This window comes from Physella acuta, unplaced genomic scaffold (genome assembly GCF_028476545.2).
Source record: "Physella acuta isolate Inbredline_101_S28 unplaced genomic scaffold, ASM2847654v3 ptg000582l, whole genome shotgun sequence".
NCBI classification, from domain to species: domain Eukaryota; kingdom Metazoa; phylum Mollusca; class Gastropoda; family Physidae; genus Physella; species Physella acuta.
The window spans coordinates 239,568-249,545 of NW_026732101.1; positions in this window are offsets into that span (position 1 = coordinate 239,568).

A 9,978-nucleotide genomic window follows, 5' to 3' on the forward strand; every position below is an offset into this window, starting at 1 on the left:
CCCCTCGTCATTTCGGCCATCGGGTGCTTGTTTAGAAACTCAGTCCGACACAATTATGTCCCGTGTTTTTCTCGACACGGTTACGTCCCTTGTTTTATGACGTGTTTATTTTCATTTTAGGTTCAAGTGGACGTGACCTGTCGATAAGCCGGTAGGGGGGGGGGGGGTCAGGGGGAGTGGGTGGTAGGGGGGTGGTAGGGGAGCGGGGTTGGTGTGAGTATGTAGGAAAGATGGGAGGAGGGAGGGTATGTAGGAAAGATGGGAGGGGGGGGGGGGTTAATTTTAACTTTTTGTACATTCAAACACACACACATGCATCATCTAGAGTGCAGGGCAAGCACATGCACACACACACTCACACACTCACACACACACTAACACTCAGACACTAACACACACACTCACACACTCACACACTCACACACTCACTAACACACTCACACAGCTTTTTACGTTTTTAGTTTTCTTGCTTGAATCTAATAATTAACGTGTAATTCGATACAGTGGTGATTAATGAACTGTTAGGATAGATGACATCGATGTAAGGAGCCTAATTCTGTAAGGAGCCTAAGTCTTGATGTAAGCAGCCCAAGTCTGGATGTAAGGAGCCCTAGACTGGATGTAAGGAGCCCGACTGGATGTAAGGAGCCCGACTGGATGTAAGGAGCCCGACTGGATGTAAGGAGCCCTAGACTGGATGTAAGGAGCCCTAGACTGGATGTAAGGAGCCCTAGACTGGATGTAAGGAGCCCTAGTCTGGATGTAAGGAGCCCTAGACTGGATGTAAGGAGCCCTAGACTGGATGTAAGGAGCCCTAGACTGGATGTAAGGAGCCCTAGTCTGGATGTAAGGAGCCCTAGACTGGATGTAAGGAGCCCGACTGGATGTAAGCAGCCCTAGACTGGATGTAAGCAGCCCTAGACTGGACATATCTCGATACCATGGCTTGTGTCAACACGGTAATCGGATGAATAAAGAAATGTCGGCCGGGCGATGCGAGTGTTAAGTAAACGAGAAGCTAGTAAACTTCCAAGGAGTATCGATTTCTCTAAGGGTCGATCCCGCGCCCCGCTGTACTATGTGGCGAAGAATTGGCAGAAAATCAATCCGTTTGATTAGGGCACAAGAATAGCAATCGCCAACCGCCGCTCAAAATTAGCACTTTCAAAACGGATAATGTTTAATATTGAGGGATCTTCGACACCTTTTGACGGACGCCGTGACAGACCCGATGTCGGACGCCGCAACAGACCGGCTCTGCCGTGTGTTTTGTTCCGGCCCCGCGAGGTCTTCAGGTGTAGACAAAGACAATGGGACTACTGACGCACAAGTAATCCAAGCCAGATGGCCGATACGCGAGAGTTGGATCAGTGTGAATCTGTTGTCTCCCGACCGTACCGGTTTAATAAAGAGCCGCTTCTCCGCGTGTTTGAACTTCAGTTACCGGCTAAATACCGGCTAAATGCCGGCTAAATACATCAACAATGCCACGTCAAACAAAATGTGGCAGAGTTGGGCTCAGCTGTAGATACAGTCCCAGCAGTAATTGGGTCGTGTACGCCATAGCGGGTCAGCCTGAAGCAGCTGCACGTGCTGTCATTTAATGACACCACACGGAAACGTTGACATCTATATTTTAATGACAACTTCCGGTTTGTATCAACGGTGTACGGGCGACTTTTGGAGCCGGCGACTTTAAGAGCCGGAATTTCAGAGCCGGCAACTTTTTGATCGAATAGTTCCCCCACATGATCTAAGGGTCATTGAACCCGTGAACCCGTGAACCCGTGAACCCGAGGCTACTCAATGCTACATGTAGCTGTACCACTCGATGACGTATTCATAATGCCAAGGTGAAGGCTGCTCGGGTTTTTCCGTGCTCTATTCGAGCGGCCAGCCGGAAATGACGTATTACACCTCGGGAGGTACAACATATTTCATTAAACTGGAGGTACAACATATTTCATTAAACTGGAGGTACAACATATTTCATTAAACTGGAGGTACAACATATTTCATTAAACTGGAGGTACAACATATTTCATTAAACTGGAGGTACAACATATTTCATTAAACTGGAGGTACAACATATTTCATTAAACTGGAGGTACAACATATTTCATTAAACTGGAGGTACAACATATTTCATTAAACTGGAGGTACAACATATTTCATTCAACTGGAGGTACAACATATTTCATTAAACTGGAGGTACAACATATTTCATTAAACTGCAGAATTTTACACCATTTTTTACAGATTGTAGTGACAACATTAGATGCACATCAATATTTTTTGTGGGCCGCTCTACTCCACCTATACCGACATCACCTTTTGAATCTCTAACTTGTATGGCCGCGTGGCTGGGCCGCCTGACTGGGCCGCTTGTTAGCGCCGCTAATAATTTCATCAGAGTGCGGCCTATGCAAATGAGGCGGGGCCGGGGTGGGTTATTACCGTCCCGGGGGGCGCGCGTCCGTCGGGCGCAGGTGATAAATCACCACTAAACACTCGTCGCTGGTCACGTGGTCGTTGTCTGGAATCGCGGGGGCGGCATCAGGCGACCGCCCAAAAAACTAGTCTCGAACACCGGAAGTGAAATTTTTAACGCTTTCGCGGAATAAATCACGTGGTCGTTAAAACGTTACAAGTAGGTCACGTGTTGGTAATGGCAGCTGTAATCATTACATCGTGGCTACAACCATACAGCTACAATCATTACATTGTTGCTACAATCATACAGCTTCAATCATTACATCGTGGCTACAATCATACAGCTTCAATCACGTGAAGATATGAAAGCGGTAAATGTGGTACGAAACGAGCCAGGATTGGCGGCCCAGGATTATCGGGCCAAGATTATCGGGCCAGGATTATCGGGACAGGATTATCGGGCCAAGATTATCGGGCCAGGATTATCGGGCCAGGATTATCGGGCCACGACCCTGGCACCGAGTACATCGGTGTGACGGCCATCTTTGAAGACAACAAATTGATTATCAGCAAGCCGCGAGCGATTGATTGGTCCACAGATCGATGGTACCGGGTGATCGATCAGCCTGATCCTGACGGTCACGTGACACCGTCACAGGTGGGTGATGAGACAACATGCCAGATTTTTATCGCAAGGAGTGGCCAAACTTCTGGCCATTTTGTGTGTCGCTGTGATTTTTTTTAATTAGATCAGCTCATTAGTTATGGGGACAGATGAAAGGCAGAATATGGTGGGGGACGGGGGGGGGGGGGACGTGGGGCGAGGTATATCACGTGATCGACTTGATGGTCCTTATGTGGGGGAGGGGTGGGGTCGAGTCGAGTGGGGGTGGGGTCGTGGGGTAGTTCTAAGCTAGCACTACATCCCCAAGTGTATATTTTTCAGTTCCAATTTCGAGCCTCCCTGCCTGGTTAGCTCCCCACTCCCCGGGGACGGTAAATGTGCTGGCGTCGCCTCCCCTGTCGCCCATAACCCGGGACGCTCCGTATGGCCCGTCCCCCGGGATCTCAGCACGGGACGCCGGCAATAGGAGAGAACCGATGCAGCGGAAACCGTTGAAATTAGTCCCCCCCCCCCCCCCTCAACGTCAGCCGAGAAAAAGTTATGACGCAAATTTGCACATGATTTTTTTACTGTAATAAATTAACTCGTCCAGTGTGGTGGGGGGGTTGTGTGGCGTTAATCTCAGTAAATATTACAGCACTGATTTATCTGCCCTTGTTTGCCACCTTTACTGAGTGCTAAACCAAGCGATGTCCGGGCTGTTGTCCGGCTATGTGGGCTATTGTCCGGCTGTTGTCCGGCTGTTGTCCGGCTGTTGTCCGGCTGTGTGGGCTGTTGTCCGACTGTTGTCCGGCTATGTGGGCTGTTGTCCGGCTGTTGTCCGGCTGTTGTCCGGCTGTGTGGGCTGTTGTCCGGCTGTGTGGGCTGTTGTCCGGCTGTGTGGGCTGTTGTCCGATTGTGTGGGCTGTTGTCCGGCTGTTGTCCGGCTGTAGTCCGGCTGTGTGGGCTGTTGTCCGGCTGTTGTCCGGTTGTGTGGACTGTTGTCCGGTTGTGTGGGCTGTTATCCGGTTGTGTGGGCTGTTGTCCGGCTGTTGTCCGGCTGTGTGGGCTGTTGTCCGGCTGTTGTCCGGCTGTGTGGGCTGTTGTCCGGCTGTGTGGGCTGTTGTCCGGCTGTGTGGGCTGTTGTCCGGCTGTTGTCCGGGTGTTGTCCGGCTGTTGTCCGGGTGTTGTCCGGCTGTTGTCCGGCTGTTGTCCGGCTGTGTGGGCTGTTATCCGGTTGTGTGGGCTGTTGTCCGGTTGTGTGGGCTGTTGTCCGGTTGTGTGGGCTGTTGTCCGGCTGTTGTCCGGCTGTTGTCCGGCTGTTGTCCGGCTGTTGTCCGGCTGTTGTCCGGTTGTGTGGGCTGTTATCCGGCTGTGTGGGCTGTTGTCCGGCTGTTGTCCGGCTGTTGTCCGGCTGTTGTCCGGCTGTTGTCCGGTTGTGTGGGCTGTTATCAGGCTGTGTGGGCTGTTGTCCGGCTGTTGTCCGGCTGTTGTCCGGCTGTTGTCCGGTTGTGTGGGCTGTTATCCGGCTGTGTGGGCTGTTGTCTGGCTGTTGTCCGGCTGTGTGGGCTGTTGTCCGACTGTTGTCTGGCTATTTGGGCTGTTGTCCGGCTGTTGTCCGGCTGTTGTCCGGCTGTGTGGGCTGTTGTCCGGCTGTTGTCCGGCTGTTGTCCGGCTATGTGGGCTGTTGTCCGGCTGTTGTCCGGCTGTTGTCCGGTTGTGTGGGCTGTTGTCCGGTTGTGTGGGCTGTTGTCCGGGACACAGAGATCACTGAATTGACTGCTTTCAACCCGAAGATTTCAAAATCAACTGGTCACGTGGTCGTGGATGGGGTCACGTGACGCTACTGTGGACTGTCACGTGATGGCGCCTGTAAATAAACAGATGATGGCAGCCATTGATGTCACGTGACTGGGTGCACAGTGACAGGTCATGACAGGGTGCACAGAGGCAGGTCATCACAGGGTGCACAATGACAGGTCATGACTGGGTGCACAGTGACAGGTCATGACTGGGTGCACAGTGACAGGTCATGACTGGGTGCACAGTGGCAGGTCATGACTGGGTGCACAGTGACAGGTCATGACTGGGTGCACAGTGGCAGGTCATGACTGGGTGCACAGTGGCAGGTCATGACAGGGTGCACAGTGGCAGGTCATGACTGGGTGCACAGTGGCAGGTCATGACTGGGTGCACAGTGGCAGGTCATGACTGGGTGCACAGTGGCAGGTCATGACTGGGTGCACAGTGGCAGGTCATGACTGGGTGCACAGTGGCAGGTCATCACAGGGTGCACAGTGGCAGGTCATGACTGGGTGCACAGTGGCAGGTCATAACAGGGTGAGCAGCTCAAGTGGTTTCATTCGGTCTTCATCTGATGACAGGGTGGGTCAGGCGGGGGGGGGGGGGGTAGTCTAGTGGGGTCTCTCGTCTAGTGGGGTCCTTGGTCTAGTGGGGTCCTTGGTCTTGTGGGGTCTCTCGTCTTGTGGGGTCTCTCGTCTACTGGGGTCTCTCGTCTACTGGGGTCTCTCGTCTAGTGGGGTCTCTCGTCTACTGGGGTCTCTCGTCTACTGGGGTCCTTGGTCTTGTGGGGTCTCTCGTCTAGTGGGGTCTCTCGTCTAGCGGGGTCTCTCGTCTAATGGGGTCTCTCGTCTACTGGGGTCTCTCGTCTACTGGGGTCCTTGGTCTTGTGGGGTCTCTCGTCTAGTGGGGTCTCTCGTCTAGTGGGGTCTAGTGGGGTCTCTCGTCTAGTGGGGTCCTTGGTCTAGTGGGGTCCTTGGTCTTGTGGGGTCTCTCGTCTAATGGGGTCCTTGGTCTTGTGGGGTCTCTCGTCTAATGGGGTCCTTGGTCTTGTGGGGTCTCTCGTCTACTGGGGTCCTTGGTCTAGTGGGGTCCTTGGTCTTGTGGGGTCTCTCGTCTACTGGGGTCTCTCGTCTAATGGGGTCCTTGGTCTTGTGGGGTCTCTCGTTTACTGGGGTCCTTGGTCTAGTGGGGTCCTTGGTCTTGTGGGGTCTCTCGTCTACTGGGGTCTCTCGTCTAATGGGGTCCTTGGTCTTGTGGGGTCTCTCGTCTACTGGGGTCTCTCGTCTACTGGGGTCTCTCGTCTACTGGGGTCTCTCGTCTAGTGGGGTCTCTCGTCTACTGGGGTCTCTCGTCTAGTGGGGTCTCTCGTCTACTGGGGTCTCTCGTCTAGTGGGGTCTCTCGTCTACTGGGGTCTCTCGTCTAGTGGGGTCTCTCGTCTAGCGGGGTCCTTGGTCTAGTGGGGTCTCTCGTCTACTGGGGTCTCTCGTCTAATGGGGTCCTTGGTCTTGTGGGGTCTCTCGTCTAATGGGGTCCTTGGTCTTGTGGGGTCTCTCGTCTACTGGGGTCTCTCGTCTAGTGGGGTCTCTCGTCTAGTGGGGTCTCTCGTCTAGTGGGGTCTCTCGTCTAATGGGGTCCTTGGTCTTGTGGGGTCTCTCGTCTAATGGGGTCCTTGGTCTTGTGGGGTCTCTCGTCTACTGGGGTCTCTCGTCTAGTGGGGTCCTTGGTCTAGTGGGGTCTCTCGTCTAGTGGGGTCTCTCGTCTAGTGGGGTCTCTCGTCTACTGGGGTCTCTCGTCTAGTGGGGTCTCTCGTCTAGTGGGGTCTCTCGTCTAGTGGGGTCTAGTGGGGTCTCTCGTCTAGTGGGGTCTAGTGGGGTCTCTCGTCTACTGGGGTCTCTCGTCTACTGGGGTCCTTGGTCTTGTGGGGTCTCTCGTCTAGTGGGGTCTCTCGTCTACTGGGGTCTCTCGTCTAGTGGGGTCCTTGGTCTTGTGGGGTCTCTCGTCTAGTGGGGTCTCTCGTCTAGTGGGGTCTCTCGTCTAGTGGGGTCTAGTGGGGTCTCTCGTCTAGTGGGGTCTCTCGTCTAGTGGGGTCTCTCGTCTAGTGGGGTCTCTCGTCTACTGGGGTCTCTCGTCTAGTGGGGTCTCTCGTCTACTGGGGTCTCTCGTCTAGTGGGGTCTCTCGTCTAGTGGGGTCTCTCGTCTAGTGGGGTCTAGTGGGGTCTCTCGTCTACTGGGGTCTCTCGTCTAGTGGGGTCTCTCGTCTACTGGGGTCTCTCGTCTAGTGGGGTCTCTCGTCTAGTGGGGTCTCTCGTCTAGTGGGGTCTCTCGTCTAGTGGGGTCTCTCGTCTACTGGGGTCTCTCGTCTAGTGGGGTCTCTCGTCTACTGGGGTCTCTCGTCTAGTGGGGTCTCTCGTCTAGTGGGGTCTCTCGTCTAGTGGGGTCTAGTGGGGTCTCTCGTCTACTGGGGTCTCTCGTCTAGTGGGGTCTCTCGTCTACTGGGGTCTCTCGTCTACTGGGGTCTCTCGTCTACTGGGGTCCTTGGTCTTGTGGGGTCTCTCGTCTAGTGGGGTCTCTCGTCTACTGGGGTCTCTCGTCTAGTGGGGTCCTTGGTCTAGTGGGGTCCCTCGTCTAGTGGGGTCCTTGGTCTTGTGGGGTCCCTCGTCTAGTGGGGTCTCTCGTCTAATGGGGTCCTTGGTCTTGTGGGGTCCCTCGTCTAGTGGGGTCCTTGGTCTTGTGGGGTCCCTCGTCTAGTGGGGTCTCTCGTCTAATGGGGTCCTTGGTCTTGTGGGGTCCCTCGTCTAGTGGGGTCCTTGGTCTTGTGGGGTCCCTCGTCTAGTGGGGTCTCTCGTCTAATGGGGTCCTTGGTCTTGTGGGGTCCCTCGTCTAGTGGGGTCCTTGGTCTTGTGGGGTCTCTCGTCTAGTGGGGTCTCTCGTCTAGTGGGGTCTCTCGTCTAATGGGGTCCTTGGTCTTGTGGGGTCCCTCGTCTAGTGGGGTCCTTGGTCTTGTGGGGTCTCTCGTCTAGTGGGGTCTCTCGTCTAGTGGGGTCCCTCGTCTAATGGGGTCCTTGGTCTTGTGGGGTCCCTCGTCTAGTGGGGTCTCTCGTCTAGTGGGGTCCTTGGTCTTGTGGGGTCCCTCGTCTAGTGGGGTCCTTGGTCTTGTGGGGTCCCTCGTCTAGTGGGGTCTCTCGTCTAATGGGGTCCTTGGTCTTGTGGGGTCCCTCGTCTAGTGGGGTCCTTGGTCTTGTGGGGTCTCTCGTCTAGTGGGGTCTCTCGTCTAGTGGGGTCTCTCGTCTAGTGGGGTCTCTCGTCTACTGGGGTCTCTCGTCTACTGGGGTCCTTGGTCTTGTGGGGTCTCTCGTCTAGTGGGGTCTCTCGTCTACTGGGGTCTCTCGTCTAGTGGGGTCCTTGGTCTAGTGGGGTCCCTCGTCTAGTGGGGTCCTTGGTCTTGTGGGGTCTCTCGTCTACTGGGGTCTCTCGTCTACTGGGGTCTCTCGTCTACTGGGGTCTCTCGTCTACTGGGGTCTCTCGTCTACTGGGGTCCTTGGTCTTGTGGGGTCTCTCGTCTAGTGGGGTCTAGTGGGGTCTCTCGTCTAGTGGGGTCTCTCGTCTAGTGGGGTCCTTGGTCTTGTGGGGTCTCTCGTCTAGTGGGGTCTCTCGTCTACTGGGGTCTCTCGTCTAGTGGGGTCTCTCGTCTAGTGGGGTCTCTCGTCTACTGGGGTCTCTCGTCTACTGGGGTCTCTCGTCTAGTGGGGTCTCTCGTCTAGTGGGGTCTCTCGTCTACTGGGGTCTCTCGTCTAGTGGGGTCCTTGGTCTACTGGGGTCTCTCGTCTAGTGGGGTCCTTGGTCTTGTGGGGTCTCTCGTCTAGTGGGGTCTCTCGTCTAGTGGGGTCTCTCGTCTAGTGGGGTCTCTCGTCTACTGGGGTCTCTCGTCTAGTGGGGTCCTTGGTCTACTGGGGTCTCTCGTCTAGTGGGGTCTCTCGTCTAGTGGGGTCTCTCGTCTAGTGGGGTCTCTCGTCTAGTGGGGTCTCTCGTCTAGTGGGGTCTCTCGTCTACTGGGGTCTCTCGTCTAGTGGGGTCCTTGGTCTACTGGGGTCTCTCGTCTAGTGGGGTCCTTGGTCTTGTGGGGTCTCTCGTCTAGTGGGGTCTCTCGTCTACTGGGGTCTCTCGTCTAGTGGGGTCCTTGGTCTTGTGGGGTCTCTCGTCTAGTGGGGTCTCTCGTCTAGTGGGGCCTCTCGTCTAGTGGGGTCCTTGGTCCAAAGTTACGTGGACAAACATAATTTATTGCATATATGTGGACAAACATAAATTATTGCAGATACAAAGTTATGTGAACAAACATAAATTATTGCAGTTATAAAGTTATGTGGACAAACATAAATTATTGCAGATACAAATTTATGTGGACAAACATAAATTATTGCAGATATAAAGTTATGTGGACAAACATAAATTATTGCAGATATAAAGTTATGTGGACAAACATAAATTATTGCAGATATAAAGTTATGTGGACAAACATAAATTATTGCAGATATAAAGTTATGTGGACAAACATAAATTATTGCAGTTATAAAGTTATGTGGACAAACATAAACTATTGCAGATATAAAGTTATGTGGACAAACATAAATTATTGCAGACAAAAAGTTACGTGTAAAACCAAATTGATTGCGTAATGCCACCCTCCCACAAAGTGCAATGATAAAATCGGTTGTAAAATCCACAATTGAGTAAATGGAAATAATTGAACCTGACAGCTTGGTGTCTCCCAGCAGAAAGTGGGTGTGCTACAGATCTGTGGGGTCAGGCAGCGTCACCCCCCGGGGGGGGGGGGGGGCGCTCAGTAGCAGTGACATAATCAAAGCCCCTCTCACAGAGTTAATTTTATATTGTCCCTAACCAAGTTGCACTCTAACCCTGAATTGACGAAATGAATCAGGCGATGTCTGGGGTTGAGCGAAAAAATCAGAACGGGGTGAGGGGGGGGGGGGGTGGGGTGGCTGGGGACGGGGTTGGTGCTGTGGGGGGGGGGTGGAGGGAGAGAGAATATTCCTCGAAAGATGACACAAATTTCATGTGTCAATTTTTTCATCGCTGGAAATTCCCGACGGGACTGAAGTATGACCCACCCACCCACCCA